At 45.7% G+C, this 22,756-nt stretch overlaps 1 long non-coding RNA gene across 3 annotated transcripts in view; it reads left to right on the top strand.

Moving 5' to 3' along the window:
- LOC149128404 (uncharacterized) overlaps positions 1 to 20,108 on the top strand; it is a 102,328-nt gene extending 82,220 nt beyond the window's left edge. For all 3 annotated transcript variants that reach the window (XR_016231169.1, XR_016231170.1, XR_016231174.1), the window contains exons 2-3: positions 1,718 to 1,856; positions 19,490 to 20,108. This is a non-coding gene — a long non-coding RNA (uncharacterized LOC149128404). The remainder of the gene's footprint in view (positions 1 to 1,717; positions 1,857 to 19,489) is intronic.
- Positions 20,109 to 22,756: the final 2,648 nt, after the last annotated feature.

The following is a 22,756-nucleotide window of genomic DNA, read 5'->3' as shown; positions in this document are numbered from 1 at the left end:
TTTTCTATATATTCCCAAATTTCCCTTTGTAGGAGCTATGGATAACCTTTCACATTCCCACCAGGATGTATAAAAATGCCTGTTCCTCCATAGTTTCACCAGTAGAATTTGTTGTCAATCTTGGATTTTTACCCATAGACTGATAGAAATGATGTAGCAATATAATTTAAAAAAAATTTTATGGGTTAGTGTTGTGGCACAGTGGGTTAAGGCACTGCCTGGGTGCATGCATTGAAGTACCTGGGCTCAAGCCCCTCGTCTCCACTTCTGGCCCAGATTCCTGCTAATGCACCTCAGAGGCGGCAGTGATGCTTTAAGTGCTTGGGTCCCTGCCACCCATGTGGGAGACTCAGATGGAGTTTCTGACTTTGGCCTGGGCCAGCCACACACACACACACACACACACACACACAGAGAGAGAGAGAGAGAGAGAGAGAGAGAGAGAGAAAGAGAGAGACCATCTATCTGCTGGTTCACTTCTAAATGCCCATAACAGCCAGGGCTGGGCCAGGCTGAAGCCAGGAGTCAGAAATTCAATCTTGGTCTCCCATACGGGTGGCACTCAAGTACCCTTGAGCCAGCATGGCTGCCTCCTAGGGTGCACATTTAGCAGGAAGCTGAAATCAGAGCAGGTTTAGGATATGTGATGTCTTAACCACTGTGTCAAACAGCTGTTCCCTTCAAAATAGTTTTAATCTTCATTCTTCTTATGATGAATGAGGTTGCACTTTCCCTCTGTACTTGATTTCTGCCACTAAAAGAAGCTCTGAGGTCTTTTGTGTCACTTGGAGTTCAGTTGTATCTGAGCTTTTGTCTTGCAGGTTAAGCTATGACTTCTTTGGCCAGTGGGGTGATGGCGACAAGTGTCATGCTTGTAACGTCAGTTTTGCCTCTCAGGCCTAGACACTGAAGATGAGCCTCACTGTGCCTGGGAATCAGTGAGAAGCAGGAATAACAAAGATGGGCTCTCTGCCTTGCAAAATCTCGGGTGAACACTGCTCTTTGCCTTCTCAACAGCCCCGTGGGAGGGGGTGCTGTTAACTTGCTCAAAACTGGAATGGAGGCCAAGGGACTCCCCCAAGTCTGCAGAGCTGGAGAGCTGTAGACCAGGCCTCCCTCTCAGGGCTGTTCGACTCCAAAGCCCTGGCTCTTTGGACAGCACCGCAGAGAACCTGTCTGATGGATGCGTCATCACTCAGGCTTCCCAGCGGAAACTGTGAGACGGATCATGAGGAAGTCATTTTCTCAGGGGATCAATGTAGATGAGACATGGATTCATGCAGCACTGCCACAGGGAGGGTGCTGCAGAGCCTTCCAGGAGGGGGAATGTTCTAGAGGAGAAAGATGAGGAGGGAAGGAGTCTGCTCCCAGCTGGGCACTCAGGTCCCAGCGTGGCTGTTGGTGCAGAGCTCACGGGACACCTCTGCCTGGAGGCTGGCCGCTAACTGACCCCTTCTTCCCAGGTTGTCTTGGGCTCCTGAGGTCTTTCTATCTCCCGCCCATACCACCTCCAAGGCAGTGACTTCTGTGGGAGGCTGGTCCAGCACCATGCTGCTCAGATCCATTGCTTACCTCATTCCTGCAACCCGGCTGGCTGGAGCTGGTTTTGCTCCACTCTGTGCCTTCCTCCTGGCCATGTTTCCTCAGGAGGCCCAGCATGAGGCCAGGCACGCTGGTGGAAAGGGTGCTGAACAGATCACTTTCTGTGCCGCTATAGACAGGTCGCTCTCTGAACATCCCTTCCCTCACCTGTGAAATGAGGACTGTACGCCCCACCAAGCGGAGTTGTGAGGATGACAGCAAGGTCCGGAGACTCCTTGTACGGTGCCAGGCCCCAGGAAACAGCTCAGTAAGAGGTGGGCTCTGCCTTGGCCCTTCAAGGCCAGGCCTTCTGTCATGCTCCTCTCCAGCCTGGCTTGAGAGCACACCGGCTCTGGTCTTGCATGCCTGGGAGTTCCGTCCTTCCCCTCCCTTGGGACTTTCACTTGCAAACTAACTGCTCTGGGCTGAGAAGAGGGGGTGGGCCAAGGGGAGGCAGGATGAGCAGCTTCCCACACAAACCCTCCCTGGTCTCACTGACTTCTCATGCACTCTACTTTCCCCACACCTTCCTACTCTGCCTCCAGTCTGATGGTGGTGGGTGTAGCTCAATATGTGTAACTGGACCTCTGGCAGGACCCTGTTCCAGTGCCATAGGCCCCAGTCCACTAGGCTGGGGCTCCAGGGCCCCTGCCAGGGTTTCTGCCCTCCAGACCTAGACTGCTACCTCCCTCAGGCGTTGGTGGGGCTGGGGATGGTCAAGTCTCTTAATAGGTTGGCCAGAGGAGCCTCAGGCCCTGGGACCCGGTGGGATGGGTGGGATGGGCTGCTGGGGCACAGTGTTAGGGTTCAAAGAGCTAACCCTGGACGGCGCCGCAGCTCACTAGGCTAATCCTCCGCCTTGCGGTGCCGGCACACCGGGTTCTAGTCGAGGTCGGGGCGCCGGATTCTGTCCCGGTTGCCCCTCTTCCAGGTCAGCTCTCTGCTGTGGCCAGGGAGTGCAGTGGAGGATGGCCCAAGTGCTTGGGCCCTGCACCCCATGGGAGACCAGGATAAGTACCTGGCTCCTGCCATCAGATTAGCGCGGTGTGCCAGCCGCAGCACGCCGGCTGCGGTGGCCATTGGAGGGTGAGCCAACAGCAAAAAGGAAGACCTTTCTCTCTGTCTCTCTCTCTCACTATCCACTCTGCCTGTCAAAAAAAACAAAAAAACAAAAAACAAAAAACAAAAACAAAACAAAAAAACAAAGAGCTAACCCTTCCCCAGTGGGGAGCCACTTCCGGTCCTTAAAAGGCTTTAAGGAGACTCCCTACCTGCTTCTCCTTCTCCAGCATAGCACCCGCTGGTTATGACTGACAGCTTGGTAGGAGGACCCTGGGGGCACAGACTGGCCTGTGAGCAGGACAGGTGCCAGGGCAGCTCAGGAGCTCAGGACTGAGTCTGGCATGGCTGTTGGGCTGATGTCTGTGGTGGCTGCCAGATGTCTGGATGAACTGAGCCCTCTGGGGGCCTATGGGGAGGGCAGCAGGCATCTCACTGAAGGGTTAAGGGTACAGAGGATCTGAACAGTCATGCAGTGAGCCCTCCTGGCGTGCTGGCATTGCCTTCATGTTGGGTGAGTGGTAACAGCAGAGAGTGCAGGAGGAAGACCCTGGACCCCAGGATAGTGATGACACGAACTACACCAGAAGCCTTACTGCAACCTAAGAGACTGGGGCTCAGGGCACGGTCTGAGAATTGACTTGCTGGAAGGGAGACGGAGGCAGAAGCTCAGTCCTATGGCCTGGGTTGACATAGCAGCTTGGGGGAGTCCACGACTCTTTGAGAAGGCTAGGGTCCAGGGATTGTCTAGGCTGACTTGCTAATGGGGCAGAGACTCCCAGTCTTCTCATTCCAGTTCAGGAAAAGCTCAAGGACTGACCGGGGCTCCGTGTAGAGCTGTCTTGCTCAAGCGCTCACAGCAGGGAGGCGTTGGAGGGCAGGACCTTTGGCTTTTTTGCTGGCTTTAGCTTGCTGTTTCTCTCTCTCTCCTAAGCTCTAGATTATCTGGCTGGGAGCTGGGCTTGGATTCTCCTTTCACTGTCAGTCTCTTGGCACCCAGTCTTCTCTGGTTAAAGCCAACAGAGCGCCTTCTAATGGTGACGATGGAAAGTTCTTATGTATTGGCAGGAAATGTTTGAACTCTGTCTTTGCCAGAGAAATACTCACCTTTGAGGAGGAGCTGTGGTGGCAGAGGGACAGGCTCTGTAAAAGTCCAGAGAGGAAGAAGGGAGAAGCTTACAGCTTTCATGCTGTAGCAGGCATAGGGAACCTTTTTTTTTTTTTTCCCTGCCAAAAGCCATTTGGGTATGTATAACATCATTCACAGGCAATACAAATAGCCTGCTATAGATTTATTGAATTTCAAGTCATGCCTTGGCAGGGGCAGACCAAATGATTTTCCCACCCCTACAAAGGCAGAACTGCAATTGAAAACATTAGGCAGGGAGGTGGGGGGACTGGCACTGTGGCTAGTAGGCTAAGCCTCCACCTGTGGTGCCAGCATCCCATATGGGTATCGATTGGAGTCCCAGCTGCTCCACTTCCAATCCAGCTCTCTGCTATGGCCTGGGAAAGCAGTAGAAGATGGCCCAGTGCTTGGGCCCCTGTACCCATGTGGGAGGTCTGAAAGAAGCTCCTGGCTCCTGGCTTCGGATCAGCTCAGTTCTGGCCATTGAGTCCATTTGGGGAGTGAACTAGCAGATGGAAGACTTCTGTCTTTCCTTCTCTCTATTACTCTGCCTCTCAAATAAATAAATAAATGAAATCTTTTAAAAAAAATTAGATGTGCAGCAACTTCCTGCAAGAGGCAACAAGTGGTGATCCATTCACTGAATGATCCATCATCAAACAGTTCTCTCTGCCATTACTGGGCACCCACCTTCAGCCCCGGGCTGGGTGCTAGGCATACATAAAAGATTAAGACACAGGCCAGCTGATGTCAGGGTTGGGAGGCCAGGTAGGCAGGCTGGCCAACATTCTATGTCTGGTGGGTGGACTTACAAGGTGGTCTCTGCTCAGGCCAGTGTGGTTCAGGCTGGACTTGGAATCAGCTGAGCAGGTGTTCATGGTCCCTGGCTGTAGCCAGGCTGTTGAAATGCAGAGCGGAGCTCCAGAGAGCTTGCCCTAATAGCATTTGGATGGCAGAGCTCTTCTACTCGTTACACTTTTGAGCTCCCCAGGTGCCTGAGTCCTTTGTTGTGGGAGAGCAACAAGGGCTGTCCTCAAGCCAGGTTTCCTCCTCTTTCAGGTGCTGTCAACATAGTATCTAGATCTGGAGAAAGCAAGGATCTGACCCTAGGAGCTCCCTGTGGTGCATCCTCAGGGTTGTCAAGGTCCATGGGCAAAGACATATCCCTCCCCTACATACACACACACACAACCACACATCTGCTGCATGGACCCTAACTTCTTAACAGCCTGATCCCTGGTCTGGTTTCTTGGAGTCATAGAATTTGTGCTGAGAAAATCCATAGAATTAACTATTCTAGCTCAACTCCTCCCGTGAAAGTCCTTAAGTTATGTAAGATTTTGTCGGTTCTGGTGCTGTGGCATAATAGCTTAAGCATCTGCCTGCGGTGCCAGCATCCCAAGTGGGCACCTGTTCAAGTCTCAGCTGCTCCACTTCCCATCCAACTCCCTGCTGATGAGCTGGGAAAGTAGTAGAGGATGGCCCAACTGCTTAGGCCCCTGCACCCATGTGGGAGACCTGGAAGAAGCTCCTGGCTCCTGGCTTCAGATCAGCCCAGCTCCAGTTGTTGCGGCTATTTGAGGAGTGAACCAGCAGATGGAAGACCTCTCTGATTCTCCCTCTGTCTGTAACTCTGCCTCTCAAGTAAAAAAATAAATCTTAAAAAGATGGGGCTGGCGCTCTGGCTTAGTGGATAAAGCTGATGACTACAGTGCTGTCATCCACTTGGGTGCTGATTCTAGTCCTGGCTCATCCATTTCCAATCCAGCTCTCTGCTATGGTCTGGGAAGGCACTTGAAGATGACCCAAGTCCTTGGGCCCTTGCACCTGTGTGGGAGATCTGGGATAAGTCCCTGGCTTCTGGTTTCTGATCAGTGCAGCTCTGGCTGTTGTGGCCAATTGGGGAGTGAACCAGCAGATAGAAGATTTCTCTCTCTCTCTCTCTCTCTGCCTCTCCTTCTCTCTCTGTGTAACTCTGACTTTCAAATAAATAAATAAATAAATATTAATAAAAAAAAGGTTTTAGCACCACAGCATGCCTTCCAAAGGACCATCAGCCTTAATATCATCACGCTTGGCTTTGAGACCTTGCTGTTGCTCCATGCAAGATCCCACTACTTTGAAGCTCCAGTGGGGGTGGGGGTGGGGACGGGGGATGTTTTTGGCCTCTTTCAGGCTGTCCCAGCTGTCACTCATGGAACCACACAGAACACAATTTCTCCATAATGGCCCTCATATTTCTGAAGATGGTAATGATGGCCCCAAGCCATCTCCCCTCCAGGTTAGATAGCTGCAGTTCTTTAACTTCTCTCTGATTCCCAGGTATTTCTGGACACACAGCTACCTGTCAATATTCTACTCAAGATATAGTACCCCACACTCCCCACAGCTCTCCAGGGGTGTTCTGAGTTGGGTCAAGCTACCACCAAAGGCCAACAGGTATTCTCTGGGGAGCAACTCCAACTCCATCTACTTACAGAGACTTCTCTTTGACCCCTGAGATGAGACCCACATTAGGCTCACTTCTGATGAAATATACCAAAAGAACACATGGCTAGAGAAGTGTTAGGGGCCCTCAGAGAATCTGGTGCTGACAGTGTTGGTGAGCTTCAGGGATTAAAAAGGAGAATTAGGCCATATCTGAATAGGACTCAATCACGTCTACAACTTTTAGCCCTTGGAGGAGGAGCTTTACTACGCACCTGTCTTCAGCTGGATGGCAAATAACCCAGAGGTGGTCTGCCACTCTGAACATCCTTAAAAATCTGGCCCAAGGATCCAAAGCCTCATTTTGCATTTGGCTATTGGAACAAAGCAAAGAGGCCAGCCTGTACCTTGTTTTGTACCACCAAGGACCCACTGACCTTCTGGTGGGCTCTAGAAAGTGACTGGGGTGGAGGGTCTGCTGCTCCAAGCTGTCCTGCTAGACTGGCTTGCTTCTTCCCTTGAACTCTGCCTTTTAGAAGTCAGCCCATGCTTTCTGACAGGCCTGGAGTCAGCAGGCTGCCCTTGACCTCACTAATAGAATAAGGGAAATGCTGAGAGCGCAGACTTGGAGCTGGGTCCCAGCAGTCTGGCTTTGAGCCTGGTGTGAAAGGCTGAGCAGTGGTGAAATGAAGGTGGTATTGCAAATGGGGAGAGCAGTTTTTGCTTGTTTGTCTGAACCTGTGATGAGATAATTGCAGATTCACATGCAAAGAAGTCATATACAGAGATCTCATGTACTCTTCATGGATATCAACAGTGACATCTTTCAAAACTATAGTACACTGTCAACACCAAGATGTTGATGTGGATATGTCAAAAAAGACCATATCCACCTCCACAAGGATCCCTTGTGTTCCCCTGTTACTGCCACACTAACTTCCACTGCCCCTCTATACCCATGGCAACCACTCCTCTGCTCACCATTCCTATAATTTTGTCACTTCAAGAATGCTATATAAATGGAATCACACAGAATAACTTTTGGAGATTGATTTTCCCCTTTCAGCATAATTCTATGGAGAATCATCCAGGCTGTTGTGTGTATCAATAGTTTATTCCTTACTATTGTTGAATAGAGCTCCATCCACGGATGTGCCATAAAGGATGTAATTATTCACCCACTGCAGGACATCTGAGCTGTTGCCAGTTTTGGCTGTTACGGATAAAGCTGTGATAAACATTCACATCCAGGTTTTTGTGCAAATATAAGTCTTCCTTTCTCTGGGATAAATACACAGCAGTGTAATAACAGAATCATATGATGATTATGCATTGACTTTTAAAAAGATACTGCCAAACTTTTACCCCTAGTATGGGAGCCATTTTACATTCCTACCAACAATGTTTGACTGATGCGGTTTCTTGCTAACATTTGGTGATGTCACTCATAGTTATTTTAGGTACTCTGATAGGTGTGCAGTGATATCTTATTGTGGTTTTAATTTACTTTTCTCTAATGGGTAATGATGTTGATGAATATGTTCTCATGGGCATATTTGCCATCAATATATTCTCTTTGGTGACATGTCTCTTTGTATATTTTTGCCCATTTTCTAATTGGGTTGTTTGTTTGAATGCTGTTGAGTTTGAGAGCTCTTTATATATTTCATATGTAGTCTGTAGAACAAATGACTGTATTTTCTCCTAGTCCATAGCTTTTGTTTTCTTTACCCTCTTTTTTTTTTTTTTTTTTTTGATAGGCAGAGTAGACAGTGAGAGAGAGAGAGAAAGGTCTTCCTTTTTCCGTTGGTTCACCCCACAATGGCCGCTGTGGCCGGTGCACCGCGCTGATCTGAAGCCAGGAGCCAGATGCTTCTCCTGGTCTCCCATGGGGTGCAGGGGGCCAAGCACTTGGGCTATCCTCCACTGCACTCCCGGGCCAGAGCAGAGAGCTGGCCTGGAAGAGGGGCAACCGGGACAGAATCCGGCACCCCGACCAGGACTAGAACCCGGTGTGCCGGTGCCGCAGGCAGAGGATTAGCCTATTGAGCCATGGCGCCGGCCTCTTTACCCTCTTAATAGGAGTTTCATGGAGTAGACATTTTTAATGCTGATGAAGTCTAACTTATTAAAAATTAATTCATATATTTGAGAGGCAGAGAGAGGTTCTATCTGCTGTTTCATTCTCCAAATGCCCATGGGGCTGAAGCTGGGAGTTGGGAACTCAGCCCTGGTCTCCTATGTGGGTGGTAGGAACCCAGTTACTCTGAGCCATGATTGCTGCCTTCCAGGGTCTTCATTAGCAGGAAGCTAGAATCAGAAGCCAGAGCCAGGAGTTGAACTGGGGCACTCTAATGTGAGAGGTGAGGGTCTTTAAATGGCCAAACTCTTGCTACAGGCTTTCCTTTTGTGGGTTGCCCTTTCGGCATCAAGTTTAAGAACCTATTGTCTACCCTTGATCTCCCAAACTTTCTAGTGTTTTTATCTTAAAAGTTTCGTAGTTTTACAGTCTCATCTATGATTTATTTTGAGTTAATTTTTGTATAACATGCGAGGCTCAGTCAACAGTTTTTTTTCTCTTGGTCTGTAGATGTCCAATTACTCCAGCATCATTTTTGAGAAGATAATCTTTCCTTCATCAAATCATCTTTGCACCTTTGTAAAAAATCAATGGGGTGTTTTGTGTGGGTATATTTCTGGGTTCCTATTCTGCTTCATTGATCCCTGTGTCTATCCCTCTGTCATACCATAGGGTTTTGATTAGTGTAAAAAGATAATAAGTTTTGTTTAAGCTCTTCTAGTTATTTTATCTTTCATATATATATAGGTATAGATATAGATATCTTTTACAAATCTTGTTGGAATTTTGGTAAGAATTTCATTATACCTCTATGTCCATGTGGGGATAATTGACATTTTTACTAGTTTTCCTATCCATGAATATGAACTGGCTCAATTCATCTTTGGCTTCTTTCATCAGTAGTTTTCAGTATGTAAGTCCTGCAACTGTTTTATTAGATTTGTACCTAAATATTTCGTTTTTTGGATGGTTGTAAATGGTATGTTTTAACTTTCTGTGTCCATGTGTCTATTAGTTGTATACAGAAATATAACGGTTTTGTATTCACCTTGTGTCCTATGACCTTGCTGAACTCATTTACTAGTTCTAGGAGTTATTTGCAGATTCCCTGGGATTTTTTTTTACATAGACTATTATGTCGTCTTCAAGCCACAAGGCTTTTACCACTGCCACCTCCAAGGTCACCTTCTAGACAGTCAACAGGGGCTGAGTAGGAGACTTTACTTCTATTTCTAACTGATATTAATGAAGCTCTACTAGAGCTGTGTCAGAGAAAAGCAATGAGAACAGAAGGTTTAATAAGTTCAAGAATCTTCTAACATAATACAAAAACTCTAGGTTTCAGTCGAAAATCTTTCATAATAAGAACCAGAAAATCTTAAACTGAAGGAAAACATAACACCCAAAAGATGTCAACCCATGGGCCAGCATTGTGGTTCAGCAGGTTGAGTAACTACCTACAGTGCTTGCATCCCATTTTGGAGTGCCAGTTTGAATCCCAGCTGCTCCACTTCCAATCCAGCTTCCTCCTAAGGTACCTGGGAATGCAGCAGATGATAGCCCAAGTACTTGAGCCCCTTCCACCCATGTGAGAGACCTCAGTGGAGTTCTTGGCTCCTGGCTTCAGCCTGCACCAGCCCAGGTTAGTTGGGGAATGAGTCAGTGAACGAAAGATTATCTCCCTACCCCCCTCCCTCTTTCTGCCTTTCAAATAAAATAAATAAATCTTTTTTAAAAAAAATGTCAATTTCAAGATGAAAACGTTAGAATTATTTGATAGTAATCTTAAATCAACCATGACTTTCAAAAAATATTTCAATGTGAAATTATAAACATTCTTGATTTTGAAACTGTAAAGAAAGAAAGAAAAACATCTCAGGAAAGATGTAGAACATATAAGAACAAAAGGGAATTCTTTGGAACTGAACACTTGAATAACAAAAATACAAATCCTAATGAATGGGCTCAACAGAAGAAGGGGATGGGCAGATGGGAAAATCAGTGAAAAATCAGTGCCAAGACAGAAAAATATGAATTACTTAATCTTAATAACAGATGAAAAAGTAGATTGAAAAAAGAAGACCATGGAAGAGGACCAAGACAATGATAAGGGCAAGGATTGGGAGGAAGAGGAGGAGGATGAAGAGTTGGAGGAGGAAAGGGAGGAGATGGGGAAAAAGAAGATGGGAGATCAGACAGAGGAAGAGAAGAAGAGGAAAGAGTAGAAGAGAAACCACCACAGGAACCTGCGAGGCTGTAACTAAACATTCATCACTCATATCACTGGACTCTCAGAAGGAGGTGAAAAGAGGGAGAGACATAAGAAAAACTTAAATAATAATGACTTAAAATTTCCCACATTTGACATGAGACCTAAAGACCTACAGAAATTTGATTCCAAAAACTGAATCAAATTCACACCAAGGCATACTATAGTTAAAATTACAAAAACTCACAAGTGGTGAAAGCCTTGACTCTCTGCTAAATCTTCTCTGAGACCACTTAAGTTAGTAGCAGAAGGTGCTTCATCACAATCTCATGGTTGCAAAAGTCCAGAATCTCCCCATGTGGTCTCTCCTGAAACCACAGAAGAAGTTGGCCTCACTGCTATTTAGCTGCTTGTCTCTCTTTGACACCACATCATGGCTGAGTTGTTGGGGTGCTGTGATGACAGTCCTCAGGATGTCCAGATAGCTGGGAAGACATTATTTCTGGGCATGTCTATGCAGATATCTCTAAAAGGGTTGTGCATCTCAATTGGTGGGTGGGCTGAGGAAAGATCTGCCCTCTCCAATGTGGGTAGGCATTATCTAGTCCATTGAAGGCATAACCAGAACAAAGAGGCAGAGGAAAGGCTGTTCTCTGCCACCCTGGGCTGGGACATCCATCTTCCTCTGCTCTTGGACATCAGAGCTCCTGATTCTCAGACCTTCAGACTTAGACTGAATTACACCACCTGCTCCTCCAGCCAACAGTTTCCTGGTTCTCCAGCAAACAGATGGCATATTGTGGACATTCTTAGCCTCCATAATTGTGTGAGCCAATTCCGATAATAAATATTTATATATATGAAGCCTACTGCTTCTGTTTCTCTGGAGAACCATGACTGATACGGCTGACTTGGGTAGGGACGGGGCTACAGTTTTCTGCCTTTTTTTTTTTTTTTTTTATGTGGTGTTTGGTTGGAGTAGAGTGGTTATTGTCTAAAAATTCTCCACCTTACTGAGATGCTCATTTTCTGAAACTTTGCCTAGAAATAGTAGGCTTTTACTGGGAATCACTTTGCATCTCTTCACATTTTCAAGTTACTACCTTCTTCAGCTCGACGCCCAGGATTTCTGAACCTATGTGAAAATCCAGGGAATGCATCTCCATGGAACACCTTGATTTCTAGGTCTCTGAAGACCTTCTTACTTCTCTCCATATGTCCATTCTTCTTTGATAATATGATGTATGCATAACAGGAGGAATAGGGCCACGTATGTCTACGTCATCTTCCCAGACGTGCAAGTCCCCCTGTCTGGGCAGACACTTTTGGATTCAGAGGACGTCAGTAGAGAGTCTCAGCTCAGGTGAGTACCAGTTACCTCCTCCAAGAAGCATTCGCTGAAAACCCTTCTGTGACTGCCTTCTTGGGATACTCCCCAGTCACCCCACATATCTGTAGTTCAGATACCGGCCCTTCTTGATTTGGGGATTGCAACTGTATGCTCTTTTTTACATGAAAGGAAATTTTCAGCTACAAGAATGAAGAATTTTCTAATGCCTTTTTTCTAGTTCTCCCATGAGAAAGCCTTTTCTGGAGATTGTGAACTCTCCATCCTTGGAAATATCCCAGCTGAGGCTAAAAGTCCTGTGTTAGGAAGGAGGAGGCACTTGGCAACTTTTGAGACACTTCTGGTTCTAAGGTTATGAAACTGAGTCCACTCGTTCTTTGTTGGATGAGCTACCAGAGAACAGAGGCAAACTTCCTATTTGTCTGGTTCAGGTCTTTGTGCTGGGCTTTGCACACAGGATGATCACTTTGTGTCACTAGCAGAATGGTGGCTGAGTGGCTGAATGACTGAGACAGTTCAGAGTCTAGCAGATGGGCACGTTTCCAATCAGTCAGACTCAAACACATGGTGGATAGGTGAGCAGGGTCGGCTGATACACAGAATACATCATAGGCTTGGGAAAGAGTCTCAATACCAACTCCTCATCCCTGCCACAAGCTTTGTATATTATATAATGCTTAGTCAGTACCAGCAAAGATGAGCTGACTTAAAACTCACAGCACAGCAAATGGCCTTGGAGAATGTGTTAAGCATTTACCCTGCCTTGCCACTTGATCTTTGGCCCAGGACGGCTGGTCTCTTCTGGATCTCTTTACAGCACAAGAGCCAGATAGATATACAGGGCTCAAGTTCAAAGATTTAGAAGTCCATTAGGTAGGGACGAGAACCAGGTGATACAAAGAGCTGGCTCAGTACTTTCTTCTGAGCTGTGTGCAGACATCAGCTAATTAAATAACCCATTAAGAGAACATTGAAGAATCTTTTCAAGACTATGGGGTTCTCTGGAGAAAAGACAGTTTTATGATGAAGAGAATTCAGGGATCTCTAGGGGAGAAGTGACTCTTCAGAACACTTTCTTTGAAAAAGATAGAGAGCCTATTAGATTTCAAGTCCTTTCGTGTAGGTTATCTCAGCTAAATCTTGTGGCACGTGTGAGTCAGTCATTGGCATAGTTTTTCCATTAGGAGACAGCCTTAGAGAGGATAAGAATTTGTCTGTGGGGTCACATGGCTAACAAGTAGCAGAGCTGTTCACTCTTTCTGACTCCAAGTCCCATGTACTCATCATGCCATAGATCTGGCTCTGCTACGAAGGGAGAACCAAAGGGAGAATTTCTTAGAAATTTGCTTAAGAAAAACCAGAGGCTTAAGAAGATAATAAAAGGGGCAGCACTGTATTGTAGCAGGTAAAATCACTGCCTGCGGTGTCAGCATCCCATATGGTTGCTGGCTCAAATCTCAAGTGAATCTGAAACACACAGAACTGTGTCCTTTTATTATCTTTTTTTTTTTCTGTAAGATTTATTTATTTATTTATTTGAAAGGCAGAGTTAGAGAGAGAGAGAGGGGGGAAGAGATAGAGACATAAGAGATCTTTCATCCACTGGCTCACTCCCCAAATGGCTGCTACAGCCAGAGCTCTGCCATTCTGAAGCCAGGAACCAGGAGCTTCTTCTGGGTCTCCCACATGGGTGCAGGGGCCCAAGCACTTGGGCCATCTTCCACTGCTTTCCCAGGCACATTAGCAGGGAGCTGGATTGGAAGTGGAGCAGCTGGGACATGAATTGGCACCCATATGGGATACCAATGCTGCAGGCGGTGGCTTTACCGGCTGTGCCACAGCGCTGACCCCTCACTCGCATTCATGATGTTTCTTTTTCATCATTCCTTCTTGCATTTGTGACCATTCTGCTTCTGCATGAAAGGTGTCCTTGAGTGACTAATCAGTCCAGGCTCCAGTAGGAGAGAGAAACCACGTATTAATTTAAGCAGGGAAAATTTAATAGAAAGAATTCCTAGCTCTAATGGGGAATGGAGTAATAGGGATTGGCTACAAGCAGTAATTTAGAAAATATAGGAGCAGCCACCACTCCTGGGCTTGAGACAGAGCATCCAAGGAGTAAAGCCCCCAGGGTGGACGCAGACCTTGTTGGAGAGGGTATGACTGTGGATCTCTGAATGACAGAGAAGTTGCCAAGAGGCTACACCGGTGGGACTTGCTGGGAATTTGTCCTCTCGGTTGCCAGGGAATGCTGTTCATCCGGAGATGTCCCGAGGGAAGCGTTCCTAAGAAGCTCTATTTTTTTTAATCTGGTTATTTTATTTTTGTTGTAAGCTCTTGACTAATGGGTGCTGCCGATTACATCGGAAGAACCTGGTGCTAGAGAAGCTGGGCCCTTGAACTCCTGGAACTGTGTGGGGTCAAGAACACAGGCTGGGAAGGAGAATCTCTGTTCTCTGATGTCCCCCAGGGCCCTCCATTAACTATAACATGACACCAGGCCCACAGAATGCCAGCTGGCCAAGGGGAAGTATTTAAAGAGTGCATGTTCTCTCTGTTCTCTCCTGCAGAGGAGAAGGTGAACTTGGAGCCGGGAGTCAATACACTGACAGGATCTTCTGATGACTCCTGTCCCTGCTTTTTATTTGTTACAAAATTTTACCCTCATTCTTGATGGACATTTTCCGGGTGTACAATTTAATTTTTTCTTACTATGTGAAGATATCATTCTACTCCCTTTTGATTGTTCTTTGTTTTCCCCCCTATTTTTTTTTTAAAGATTTATTTATTTATTTGAAAGAGTTACACAGAGAGAGAAGGAGAGGCTGAGAGGGAGAGAGAGAGTGGTCTTCCATCTGCTGGTTCACTCCCCAGATGGCCGCAACAACCAGAGCTGCACTGATCCAAAGCCAGGAGCCAGGAGCTTCTTGCAAATCTCCCATGCAGGGCCAGGGGCCCAAGGACTTGGGCCATCTTGTACTGCTTTCCCAGGCCATAGCAGAGAGCTGGATTGGAAGTAGAGCAGCCGGGTCCCGAACTAGCGCCCATATGGGATGCCAGCACTGCAGGCAGCAGCTTTACCTGCTGCACAACAGTGCCCGCCTGATCCCTCCTATTTTTAAAGATTCTTTCTTTGCCTTTTCTGTTTTGTAGATTAACCATGGTATGTCTAAGTGTGATTTGTTTTTAATTATTCTCCTTAGAATCTGAAGATTAATGTCTTTTTAAGTCTTGAAAAAATCTTAGCCATTAGATCTTCAAATAATTTGTCTTCTCCATCTCTTTCTCTTCTGCTTTTGAAACTGTGGTTAGATGTGTTAGACCCTCTCACTTTAGTCAGCATGTATCCTAACTTCTTGTTTGGTTTTGCAATTTATTTTTTACTTTTATGATCCATTTTGAGTATTTTTTTGGATTTATCTTAGAGCTGACAAAAATCTTTCTTTGGATACATTTAATAAAGTTATATCCATTTATTGACTTTTGATTTCAATCATATTGCTTATAGAGGTGAACACATATTTGATTCTTTTTTCCTCCAAATTGTTTAATCATACTTATGGGTCTCTCTATTTTCATTGTCAGCATCATTTTTTAAATTTCTAATCATATCAAAACACTTTGTATTTCATGTCAAATGACTCTAATATGTGAAGTCTTTATAGATATGGTGAGGCTGATGCTGCTTCTGCTGGCTTTTTCTCATGGTGTCATGTTTCCTTGTGTGTTAGGCTTTTTTGAGTATCACCATATGTTCTTTGGAACTTCCTTTGTGTGGGTGACTATAGTTCAGTTACCTATTACATATTTTCTGAGGAAATAGAAAAGAGAGTAGTTCCAAATCTTCAGTCATAAAATAATGACAAAGAGGGGGAAATGTGAAATATCCTCATTTGATCAACGATCATAAACATGTGTTGAAATGTTGCACTGTACTCCTTAAATATGTATAATTTTGTTAATAAAATTTTAAGCATTTTAAGATGTAAATAAAGGAAAATAGAGAAAAGTGAATTTCTCTAGAAAGGGTTAGTGTTTGTTTCTGTCAGGCTCCTGGGAGCACTTAACTCTTTAAGCTTGAGGGTTTGTGAGAAATCCAGGTAATGTTAAGCTGGGCTTCCAATGCTTATCTCAGCCTGGGTTTGTGGTTGCAGTTCTCAGAAATGCTTGTCCTGTCCACTTGGCAGCCATGTTCTGAGGTAGCCAGCTTTCTTCATTGGTCCCTCTGGAGTAGGAACCAACCTCCTCTCCTCTTCTCTCCTCTCCTCTCCCCTCCCCTCCCCTCTCCTCTCCTCCCCTCCTCTCCCCTCTTCTCCCTCCCTTCCTTCCTTCCTTCCTTCCTTCCTTCCTTCCTTCCTTCCTTCCTTCCTTCCTATTGATTTATTTATTTGAAGGCCAAGTTTACAGAGAGAGGTGGAATGAGAGAGAGAGAGAGAGAGAGAGAGAGAGAGATTCCTCCACCTGCTGGTTCACTCCCTAAATAGCTGCAACAGCTGGAGCTGGGCTAGGCTTGTCCAAAGCCAGGAGCTTCCTTTGGGTCTCCCACATGGGTGCAGGGGCCCGAGGACTTGCGCCATGCTCTGCTGCTTTCCCAGGCACATTAGCAGGGAACTGGATTGGAAGTGAAGCATGCAGGACTTGAACTAACGCCTGTAAGGGATGCTGGCGTGCAGGCCCCTGGGGACGTTATTTCTACTTCACCCTTACATTCAGGGTACAACCCTTTGCCTTCCCAGCCCCATGCGGAGGTGGTGGTTCTGCTAGAATCTCCACTATGGAAGGTCTTTAAGCCTTGCCTTTCCTTTCTCGAAAACAGCCAGGACCAAGCTCAAGGCTGCCTGGGCATGCCAAATGCCTTCAGGGGGGCAGTGCTTTCCATGTTCTCTTTAGTTTTAATCTCTGAAGATTTTAAAATTGTCTTCTTAACTCATTTATTTCTATACTTTTTTTTTTTTTCAGCATAGTGGCAGGGATTTCAGAATACTTAGGTTGCCACAGCACCAGAAACAGTAGGCTAATGCTACATTTAGTTCTCATCATAATCTCTGGTTTTTCTCTCCCCATTTAACGCAAATCCCAGGCCCTTCAGGATTTGGGCTGTTCCAAAAGCCCACAGGTGCCTTGAAATTCCCAAAGGAGCCTTGCCTTCATTCTGCTCTCACTTGCTCAGTCCACATTCTCCTAGGAGTACCCACTTCTGTTAGGAGGATGACCCAGCTAGGACTGTCCAAATGGATGAGGTGGGTCTCGTGGTTATGGCCCAGGTGCCCTTGGAGACCTGTGGGGATGAGGAAATGAACAGTTTTTGGTATTTCCCCGTTCCATGTGGCTTACAGAACGTAGCATTCCAGTGTGTTCTGTAGGAGAAGTCCCTTTGTCTGCAAAGGCCCCTCCCTCATTTCTTCCCGTTCTCTGTCTTCCTTTTCTACCTAATCCCCCATCTCTTACCAGAGAATCCAGAGTAAACCCCAGGGATTGAGTACTTGTGTCAAGGAGACTTCAATGTTAGAAACGTCAGAAATATACATTCTGTACTTCTCCCAGACTGGGAAAGAACTGAGGCCAATTAGAAGTGAACTTTTAAGAGAAATGAACATCTTGCATGCCAGGTTTCAGCTGAATGTCACTGCAATTGCCTAAATTATAACAATCAGAAAAAAATGCTTTCTAATTATGGAAATGCCATTAGGAGGAGTTCCTTCTGCCTGGAACCAGCTGAAAAAATGACTACCACCCACCCCTTACCTCCATCCCATCTCTCAACAGCAGGCCTGTATTTCAGAGGGAAAAATGAAAAATATTATGGTGAAAAGAGATTCTGTAACATACAGAGTCTGGGTTTGGATGCTAACTCCATCATTTATTGGCTATGTGACCTTGGGAAAAGCAGTTTGCCTCTGTGATCCTTGGTTTCCACATCTCTAAAATGAAGGTAATAATGTGTATTCCATGACATTGTTGTAAAGATTCAGCAACAAAAATGGCTTATATAGTCGTGTGGCACTCCTAATCTGATATGTGGCCCAAATCAGATTGCTCAATTGAGGGGGGGCCTGGGAAAGAGGCAAGGATTATTACTGTGAGACTGAGGAGGGAACTCGGACACCACACGCTCATTTAGATGTCGCTCGTTGGTGCCTGCAGGCGTAGGTGGCAAATTCCATGCAGGAGGAGATGTAGACAGCGACTTGCATCTTCCCACAGGAGCCCTGGGTGACCCCCCTCTAACTCTGGGCCGATTTCCAAGACCGGATCTTGCTGATATCTGATTTGACCTCTTGAGGGAACCAGTGTTTCTCTGCGTGTCAGAGCACTGCATCCCACCATAGTCTGAACCAATCTTTTCCAACAGAGAGTTGGGAAAAGGAGGATTTATTGCAAAAGATTCCAGGAGCCCATACAGCCACCAAACATTGCCTATATAAAGGTGTATCTTGAAATCCTGCATTTGTTTATGTTTTAAATGTATATAGATGCTCTTGTGAAAAAGAATGCTTAAAGGCAGTAGTAGATTCAGAGAAGCGTTTTGGAGCTTGTGTTTTCTCAGTCAATGAATACTAAGATTACAACCACTGTGTATGGTTATAGACCCAAGAATTTTTGGCACTTCATTGGGAAAGGTCACAATTGTTCAGAATTCTGATGGAGGACTCATATCCTTATAGCCTGACCTCCCATGCTGCACTCTTCTATTTTTGCAACCTACTGGGCAGGTGTTGAGGAAAGTGATGTCACCACCCACCGCAGAGGCAGCTCACTGAAGGGCAGTGTCGCCCAGTTATGCCACCAGCCATTTTCCTCTGTGCCCCTGGGAGGGCTGAGTAGTAGCTGGGTGCTGTGTGCTTCAACCTGACCTCTAGGTCTCAGCCTCCCAGGTGGTCTCTGTGTTTGTGTTGTCCCTGGTGGAAGTGGGAGCTCAGCAATGAAAGGCCACTGGGGCAGGGAGAAGGAGACAGAAAGGAGGGCTGGAGCACAGAGAAGCCAGAGGAGGAAAGAACAAATGGGGCAGGAGCAGCAGTACCACAGGGCCGGTGCTCCAGTGTTCTCCTTGCGAGGAGAACTTGACAGAGGTTGCATTATGAGGATGACCCAGTCTCCACCTATACCACTTTCTCCTGCCCTTTCCTTTTTCCCTTCTTCGTACTTCCTCGTTCTGATGGAGACATGCTATTGCTAAACTCATCCTGTCACCCTGGCCCCACCCCTTGTCAATCACTCCCTCAGCCCCCTCACCCCCAGTCTTTCATCTCTTCACTCCCAGGTGGCTTTTTCCCTTAAGAAACTGTTGTGCTTGGAGTCATACCTTCACCCCACACCCCTCTCTTCCTTCATAGTAAAACATCTGGAAAAGTGCTTTTTGCCTATGCATGCTTTGTACACTTGTTTCCTGCTAACTCTTCCATTTGAGGTGGTGCGGCTTCTGTTTTCCCCACTCCCACCTGGTGTGTCCTGGGTAGTGTTGCCGGTGTCTTCCACGTCATTAGACCAGGCACACAGTGTTCCATCTTTGGGCTTCTCTGGAGCTTTTAACCATTGATCACTTCCTCAGTTTCCTAGGGATTTACTCTTCCTGTGACCCGACCCTAAAGCCTTGGTGGTCCTTGGAGGTCTGAGCTTTTTTTTTTTTCTTTCCTCTTTTCCCACTCCATCCCTTAGGTAATCTGTGGCTTCACCTCCCGCTTCCAGCTGAGATGTGGACCTTGAGTACTGAGTGTGTGTGCAGTCATCACCTGGATGGCTCCTCTCAGGTGTCCCACCAGTGCCACAGACTGAGCCTAAACTGGAACTTGCCATGACCAGCTGGCCAGCTTGAGCTCCTCTGCCTAGGCCTAGTTTTTGTGTAGTGACATCCTCATCCTTCAATGACTGAAACCCGAGACCAACAATCAGTCCTGTGTCCTTGCTATCCACTGAATTGTGTCGTCCCTCCCTCCCCACCCCCAAATCCTGTGCTGGAGCTCTCAAACGGACTGTATCTGAAGGGGGGATCTTTAGGAGGTCGTTAAGTTTAAGTGAGGGAGGCTGGGGCCCCAATTCAGTAGGACTGAGGTCTTATAAGAAGACGAGGAGCCCTTTCTCTCTGCCACAGGACGAAAGTGTCCATTTGCCAGCCAGAAAGGGAGCCCACACCAGACATGGACCCTGTTAGATCTTGCTCGGGGATCTTCAGCCTCCAGAACAGAGAGCAAATCAATTTCTGTGGTTTAAGACTCCCAGTCTGTGAATTTTTTTATGGCCGCCTGAGCAGACAATATATTCTTCTTTATTTTCCCCCCACAATAATAAAATTGTCAATCTTAGCATCTAAGTAGTACTCTTGTTTAAAGTGTTCATTTGTGTCCAAGTCATACTTGACCGTGGTTTGACCAGACAGGTAACTTGTGCAAGTCCTTTAGAGAAACATTGTACTCCCATCCTGGGTAGGTTACTGCTGACCTGTCAAGTTACCTCTCCTGTAGTGGTTATTTTATTTTTATTTATTTATTTATTTATTTACTTTCAAGGCAGAAGGAAAGAGAGAGATCTTTCATTTGTTGGCTTACTCCTCAAAATGCCTGCAACAGCCTTGGCTGGACCAGGGACCTGGAACTCCATTTGGGTCTCCAACATGAGTGGCAGGAACTCACGTACTTGTGCCACCATGTACTGCTTCCCAGGCCATTAGTACGAAATCACATCGGAAGCAGAGGTGGGACTTGATCCTGGGCATTCCAATATGAGATGCTGTGTCCATGGCAGTGACAACCTGTGGCACCCACCCCTTTTGTTGGTTATGTTAGCATTTATTTCTAGTCCTGAATTATGTGGTCATGCTGCTACTGGTTGATGTTTTGGTTTTAGTCTCATCTGTTGGCTTCCTCTTCTTTTCTTTCACTGTTTTCTCCTCAAATACACACATCATGCAAATTCTGCAACTCACCCACCCTCCCTTGAAGACCATGAGATAGTTTTGCTTTGATCAAGACCTGGCACTTGTATGATTATGTCAGTTTCATTTGCTGCATAGTCATTACTTGTCCCTTCTTATAAAACTTTTTGTTCTCTGTTGAATTTGTAATTCTCTCCCATTAATTTTTTTTCCCATGGTTGGCTTTGTAATCATCACTGATTCTACCCCTAAACTCGCCCATAGGTGTTCTAAACCTCTCAATGTAATGAAACAAATAAGGTAGTTTGTCAGTGTCTTCTTGAAAAACTACTCATTAAATTTCTGACCAGTTCTGAGCTGGCCTCATGGACCTCCATGGCTGCTGCAAAGCGTTCATAGTAAATCATTCTTCCCCACCATCCTAGACATCCCCCTGCCTCCCTCCTGCTTGCATCATGTCCCATTTCCTAGATCTCAAGTTGTCTTATTTCTTCATTTACTCTCTCATTTTGGTGCAGTGTACCCTGTAGTAACTTTCTGAGAAAGGGTTTATTGGAAAGATTTTTTTTTAAAAAAGAACTTTGCAAGAATTTAAGTGTTTTTATTTTATTTTCACATTTACCTGATATTTCGAGAGACTATGGAATCTTGAGTTGAAAGTATTTTTCCTTAGGAGTTTGAAGGCGTTTCTTTATTTTCTTATAGGTTTCAGAGTTGATGTTGGGAAGTCCCATGACAACAAGATTTGGATCCATTATTTGTAACCTTCCTTTCCTACCCTTTCTGTAAGCACCACAATGTTCTGAAATTCCCCTTCCATGCTTCAGAGTGACTATGTCTATACATTGTGCTGGATACTCAGTGGATCTTTTCATTCTAGAAACCCTTGTCCTTCCCTTCTAAGGTATTTTCTTGATTTTTTTCTTTCTTACTTTTTTTTTTTTTTTTTTTTTTTTTTTAGCATTTCCCTCCCCAGTATTTTCTTTTCCCCATGTCTAGAATTCCTCTTTTTAAGTGACTGGAGTTGTTCCTTTAAGTTTTAAATCTTCCCTCTCTCTCAATCTGAGAAATCTGGTTAATGTATCTTCCAGTCTTTGTATTGAATCTTTCATTTCTGCTTGCAGGTTTTTATTACTTTCTAAGAGTTCTTTTTTGTTGTCATTTGTTTCCTGTTTTTTTAAATATATATATTTATTTTTACTTTATTTGAAAGGCAGAGATACTGAGAGACAGAAAGACAGAGAGAGATCTTCCATCCTCTGGTTCTCTCCCCACATGCCCACAGTAGCCAGCTTTGGGCTGCGCCAGAGCCAGGATCTTCCAGGTGGGTGGCAGGCACCCAAGACCTTGAGCAGTCATTTTCTGCCTCCCAGGAGGTGTGCCATGAGGCAGCAGGACCAGAAGCAGAGCATCCTGGACTCAGACCAGGCCCTCCAGTATGGGATATGGACATCCCGAGCAGTGACTTAACCCCTGCACCAAATGCCTGCCCTGTTTTTTTTTTTTTTTTAAATAGAATCTTATTCTAATCTAACAATTTCAAAATCTTCAGGTGCCATGCTAAGGTGGTTATCAATAGGTTTTTGGATGCTTTCCCTTCCTTTTCCTGTATATTCTCTGTTCTCTTTCAGTCGCTTTTTCCCATCTGTCTCAGTCTGTCTCCAGGCTCCGGGCATTCCTTACACATTTGGAAATCCTTGTCTCTGTTCGTGGTTTGGACTCACCAACTCTGGGCCTCATTGTAAGGTAATTGTGCTAGCTGGTTAATTGGATTCCTTCACGTCATAGGTTTGGGCCTTTCTCTTGCACTAGTCTCATTTCCTGGAAAATATTCTTCCAGTCTCCTGCCTGAAGGGTATGTGCCTGGCTTAATAGAAATCACACAAGACCATTTGGGGAAGAAAGCCGGGAGTCTCAACATTCAGTATGTAGACAAATATCCTTTCATTTCTCTATTGTTTGTATGGAGTCTGTCTGTGGAGCATCTGTTAGTACAGACAGTACTAAACCTATGCTGGCAGGTACAATGACCATTAGCCTCCTGGGCTGTTGAG

The sequence above is a fragment of the Oryctolagus cuniculus genome, chromosome 1 (assembly GCF_051225735.1).
Source record: "Oryctolagus cuniculus isolate XC-2025 breed Fujian yellow rabbit chromosome 1, ASM5122573v1, whole genome shotgun sequence".
Classification (NCBI taxonomy): domain Eukaryota; kingdom Metazoa; phylum Chordata; class Mammalia; order Lagomorpha; family Leporidae; genus Oryctolagus; species Oryctolagus cuniculus.
The sequence above is the reverse complement of the archived record's forward strand: the minus strand, read 5'-3'. Positions and strand labels throughout refer to the sequence as shown.